General features: G+C 39.9%; 1 protein-coding gene across 5 annotated transcripts in view; it reads right to left on the bottom strand.

Annotated features, from left to right (window-relative positions):
* SCML4 (Scm polycomb group protein like 4) overlaps window positions 1-3,562 on the bottom strand; it is a 116,414-nt gene extending 112,852 nt beyond the window's left edge. For 4 of the 5 annotated variants that reach the window (XM_075862241.1, XM_075862240.1, XM_075862236.1 and 1 more), the window contains exon 1: window positions 3,088-3,390. The gene's annotated coding sequence lies outside the window, so the exon portion shown is untranslated. The other variant, XM_075862239.1, reaches the window with a different exon arrangement.
* Window positions 3,563-6,213: the final 2,651 nt, after the last annotated feature.

Below are 6,213 nucleotides of genomic sequence, written 5' to 3' on the forward strand. Positions count from 1 at the left end.
TGGCGATTCACAGTACGAGCAGATAAGGAATGAAGGTGAAGCGGTTCTCATATGAGCACAGCGGTCTCTTCAAAACAGCTGATCATTGGGGGAGTCAAACTCCCACCGATCAGATGTTGATGGCCTATCCTGAGATTATGTTTGGACGACGGATTTCCAGTTTATGTGCCGCTCATCTATGATGTGTACACTACATACAAAATAACAGCATTTCAAGGGGAATTCCCATCTCGACATATATGGCATATCCACGGGAGCGTTTTGCTATGCTGTTACCGGAACTCTCATAGAAGTGAATAGAAGTTACGGAAACAGTGTAGCAGAGCGAGCTACACTGTTTCTGAAACTCGGGAGCTACAGAATCAGCATAGATCAGTGAGCTCTGCTGTTACCAGAAAACCTGGGTGATTCATAACACAGTGGCCGGAGCCCAGCAGCAGAAGGTAGGACGGGGATCAGGGGGCCACGTTCTAGAGATCGGTGTGGGTCCTAGTGGTGGGTCTGCATGTATCACACATTTATACCATAAATGTGTGAGATGGAAATACGCCTTTGAAGCTCCACAGACACTTCCAATGCTAAGCAGTTGTTTTCCATAGAGCAAGCAATTAAACAGAAATATTAACATGTTAGACATTACAAATGAGCCTGGTGATTTGAGTGCACAGAAGAGGCTAACTGAGGTCTTCCTTTGTATATCAATCAGGCTCCTCAGTTCCTCCCCTTGACAGGGAGGAGGGGGTAGTAATATTGTCACTGGAGAGAAGCACTATAGAATTTGACTGTCCAAATTCATATTGTAATTGTAAGAGAGAATCTCAGATACACAATTTATCTTTCATAAGTAAATTTCGTAGTACCTACATGAGACCATAAACACCAGAAACCCCAAAATAATAGTAGATATATCAGAAACCTATGCACATAAAAAAACCATTAAAAAAACAAACAGCCTTTTCACAAGCCAACTCAAATACAAAGCCATTTCATTCTATACATCAGCTACGAAAAAAGACTATTTGGAATAATACAAGGAAAGAGGAATATGGGTCCAAAGGGGGGAACGGCAGTGTGTGTATATATATATATATATATATATATATATATATATATATATATATATGTGTGTGTGTGTGTGTGTAAAAACAGCCCTCAAAGGCACCTTCTTCCTATACCCAGGACAACAAATAGACATTATTGTAAAATATGATTTTCTGAGTGTAGGCGATGACAATAAATTCAAAGCCTTTAATGAAACACAAGGGTTGTGGATTGTAGATTCAGTTATCAAATCTAATAATTCCTATTCTGTCATTTCAAATGTATTGTACTAAAAATACAAAAGCTCATTGTTGACACCGAATGAGTGAAATCCATCTTGCTCTATATGTGCTTGTTTGAAGTACATTACTAATAGGATGACATTACGCTATTTACGTTGCTAGGTTACTAGATGTGAGTTTGCATATTCGGTTTATATTATGTGCATTGCCGATATACAGCCAAGTGACACAGGCAAGGACAACTATATTGGTGCAACTTAATCATTTTGGAATCTAGTTAGAGAGATTAATGTAGAAATATAGATGTATGTGTGTTTGTGTGGGGGTGTGTACAATGTTTCTATTTATCTATCTATCTATCTATCTATTATCCATCTCTTAATCTATCTATCTATCTATCTATCTATCTATCTATCTATCTATCTATCTATCTATCTATCTATCTATTATCCATCTCTTTATCTATCTATCTATCATCCATCTCTTATTTATTTATTTATCTATCTATCTCTTATCTATCTATCTATGTATTATCCATCTCTTATCTATTTATTCTGTAGACCATAACCATACAAAGCAGTCGCATTACATTGCATAGCTGACGCATGTTAATGTTGCTTCATAGTTTTTTTTCCATAGAAATATTTGTATTTGTGAAAAGGTAAATGAATGATCATGGGCAAATGAAATGTAATAGTTTACCTTTAGTACAAATCCTCATTCTACTTCTTGTAAAATTGGTCAGAAGTTTGATCAATTTGGAAAGGATGGTTGTATTAACAAACACACCTCCAAGCAATAAGGTTGTCACCAGTCCAACTTCTCTTATGTAAAAAAAAAAGCTAAATGTCTATATAAGTGACCATGTAAGCCTAACACTCCATTTGTACACTCTATCTGAAGGGGTTAAATGCCTTTCAATCTGCAAGATATCCCTGTATAGCTTTATGAAAACATTACAAGAGATAATAGTAAAGCTGTATTAGTGGAGATTACAGCATCTCCCAAACTGAAGTACACAAGGTAACAATCAAATGACCAGCAGGATATACAATCCCCTTAAAGGGCCACGTCCAGTGAGAGAGCTATTCTTTCTATTACAAAACCGATCATGCAGCTCTAACATGAGTCTGACACTTGCAAGTAGAACTTACTGTGCAAAGTGCTACTATTAGGGCTCATGCAGGTCAGCTTACAAGCTCATTCACCTGGGAGAATTGCAGCCTTCCCATGACAGTGCACTCAGAAATGTATTTCTATTACCAATAAGCTATGAAGAATACAGACTCTGCAGCAAACACATGTAGGGTGATGTAGTACTAATTCTACATCTAGAAATATTTTATTTTGCCTTACAATAATATGTATAATACAATAAAAAAAACAACACCAACATAATCAAAATAATAATAGTAAATATTATGATAATTATTACACAGACAGTGCTAAACAATGCACCCTATATCGTATACACAAGAAATGATATAGTATATGATATATATAGGAAATCCAGCTGTTTACACATACTATATATGTGTGTATAGTAGAGAGGGGAGTATATGAATCTGCCTGAACTCTTTAGAATAACATACTGCATTCTGCTAGGAAAAATCACTGTCAAATCCATCATATGTATTCAGCGGTAAGATATGTTTACTGCCTATGACTAGGACTGTCTATCCATGCCTATACCCAACACAAATCAGAATTACACACATCAGAATGGCACAGGGCATCTCTACAGCTGCAGCTTGGGAATATGCACGAATGGTGCCCAGGCAGAAGGGCATGGCAGACCGCTTACCTTTGCCTTATTGCAGATCGGTTGTCAGTGCGTTCACAGGGTGTTGTGACTGGCAGGACAGCTGATTGCCAGGGCATTCACACACACCAGAGCCATCTTCTCCCTGTCTGCTCTCAAGCTGTACGTCTCCTCCAGCAGCTCAGCTCTCCAGCTGCAAACATCTCATTAGACTAATGCATTCAGCACAGGCAGAAAACTCCATTTACCATAGCTACAGCAATGAATTTCCATTACGATGACAGATTCAACCACATCATGTCCGGAAAAGCAGCCAACCACTGGCTTGTACGGAACACACACATTATACATACACAAAACGGGGCCTGTGTGTTGTGTCCCTTCCTCTAAGCGGCTCAGCACAAAAAATGTCACTCTACAAAAGTAGAAATGTAGTGCAAATGGGCAGCATGCGCCCTGCCAGCTCTGCCCTGACATCAATGGGTGACATTGTCTGCATCACAATCTTACACAACACAGAAACATCACAACATTTTGGATCCTATTAAGAATTTTGGTTCTAACTACATCTTTCTGTTGCCATAGAAACCAGACTGTAACATCTCTTTGTCCTCATAATGCAGCAGGCAGGTCTTCTACACAGCAAACATGTCACCCACACACATATATATATATATATATATATATATATATATATATATATATATGTATATATATATTCCTACACTGGCACGCTGAGATAGTGAACAATATACATAGAAAGAATAGGCTTGTGCTATTGACATGTTATTATTTATGCAGATGTAGTCATGCTACAGGAATATTAGACCGCCTTTCAATCAGCAGACAGAAAATTCATCATTTGGATAATCTCTTCCTAGGTGATTGTGAATTTAATATTATTAGTGGGGGGAGATACTGCTGCCGCCTCTACATTCTCTCCCCTCCTCCACCTAATTGTAGCCTTCGCCTGCACCAGAAGACCTATCTGCCAACAAAAACACACAATAAGCGTAACTGTGTACTTGTTTTATAGCAGCATGATAGGAGAATGTGGCGCAAATATTGTGGGAAGAGACACGTTTTGTATGTATGAAGTATTGCTCAAATTTAGACTAGAACTACACCTTGTTTATCTCTACAATCACAAGAGCTTGCAGCCACTTCTACACCTCTTCCGCCCTGTCACATGTGGTTTGTGTCGTGGTGTCCTCTGCTATTGCTCTGAAATGAATGAGGCACACTTAAGTATTCACTTCCGCTTATTTACTACACAAGAGATTGTAAGAAATATAGAGAGAAGATGTTTACATATTATATTTGATTTATTTCGTTATATAGCGCCAATATATTCTGCAGCGATGTACAGAGATCATCAACATTTATATTAGTCGCTGTCGCTAATGGGGCTAACAATCTAATTTCCCTGTCTCAGAAACACACATAAGGCTAATTTTGTAGGAAGCCAAGTGACCTTTCAGTATGTTTTTGGGAGTGTAGAGGAAACCAGTGTACCCGGAGCAAACCCCCGCAAACATGGGGCCAACATTCAAACTCCTTGCAGCTATAAAAGACATGGGGAGATTTACTAAGCAAAATGAGTCTGAATTTTAGCACAAATTTTTACACCTACCTCAACAGTTTTGAAATGTCAAGATAAAGTGGGGTGGCTAAGAGTCACCATTTTTTTTAATTTTAAAAAAATGCAGCATTTGTGTGGCATGAGAACGATGAGAAACATGTTTGACATGCCTAGTGAGCTTAGTATTATGCTGCATGCCCAATTTTTTTACATTTTGTACAATTTGCCTATTTTTTTAAATTCATGCATCCTAGGACACTATTAATAAATTGATACATCTTCCACCAAGAAATGAGTGAAAAATAAATACAATAAATGTGTAAATTTTTTTATAAAAAAAAAGGAACAAAATTGTCCTCCTTATGCTGGTTAACTACACCCCATTCCCACTACAAAATAAGGGCTATGCACTTATTGGCCTCCTACCTCCACATCCCATTTAGGGGAGGACAGTGTGATCCTCAGACCAGCTCCTCCCTTGTGTGCTAATGAATTTTTAGTGCATATGGACAGAGACAGCCTTGCATACGTCAAGATTTCCTGTGAGAAATAGGAGTGAGGCTAACCTGAGTACATGGACTGCAAACCCTCCAGCTGCATACAGTAGGTACATCGAATATGATTCGAATATGTAAAAAAGATTAAGGCTAGGTTCACATCACCTTTTTGGTCAACACCTGACGTACACTGCAACAAAAAAAGGACTCCGCTCTATACTTGTTGGCAATATCCACACGACAGTGGAAAAACGACTGTGAGATGGACGTTTTTTTTAACGCCCGTCACACAGTTGTTTTCAGAACAATGAAGATTTATGGGTGTATTCACATGGCATTTATTTTAACGGCCTGTGAACTCTGGCCATCAAAAAAAGAACATGTTCTATTTTTGTCCGTCTTCACGGCACGGCGGCTCCCTTAGAAGTCAATGAATCAGTTTGAAACCCCAGTTTTCAGAAATCAATCCTTGTGTCGGCCGTTAAAAACTGATCCTGGCCCTCACAAGTGGACGCCCTGGGCACAGCGCTATATATGGACAGTGACATTTCTCATCCAGGAGGGAAATCCTTGGCCAGAGCATTGCCAATACATTTAACTATGTAGTCCCCAGCCAGAGAATCGCAAGCTCTTTGGTTGGGGGACTCCTGTCTTGGGAAAGCCATTGACGTCACTGCCTATACATGGCCTGTGATATTAGGTGCTTTGTAATGTAAGAATCCCTGGCCAGAACTTTGGCAACACTCTGGCCGGGGATTCCGCTCCTAGCGGGAGCCCCTGACCTCACTATCCATAAACGGACAGTGACGTTAGGGCTTTGAGGTGCCAGAATCCCTGGTCAGAGCGTCGACACTACTCTGGCCGGGGACTCTGTCCATGGAGAGTGGCCAAAGCGTCGACAATGCTTTCGCTACGGATTCCGCAATCTAAAAAGGGGGCGGGTGACGCTATCTACAGGTTGGGGTAGGTGTCGCTATCTACAGGGTGGGGTGGGTGCAGCGCTATGTACATGGGGGTGTGGCGCTATCTACATGAAGTGGCGCTATCTACAGTGTGGGGTGTGTCTGGCTATCTACAGAGTAGGGTGTT

The sequence above is a fragment of the Rhinoderma darwinii genome, chromosome 4 (genome assembly GCF_050947455.1).
Source record: "Rhinoderma darwinii isolate aRhiDar2 chromosome 4, aRhiDar2.hap1, whole genome shotgun sequence".
NCBI lineage: Eukaryota > Metazoa > Chordata > Amphibia > Anura > Rhinodermatidae > Rhinoderma > Rhinoderma darwinii.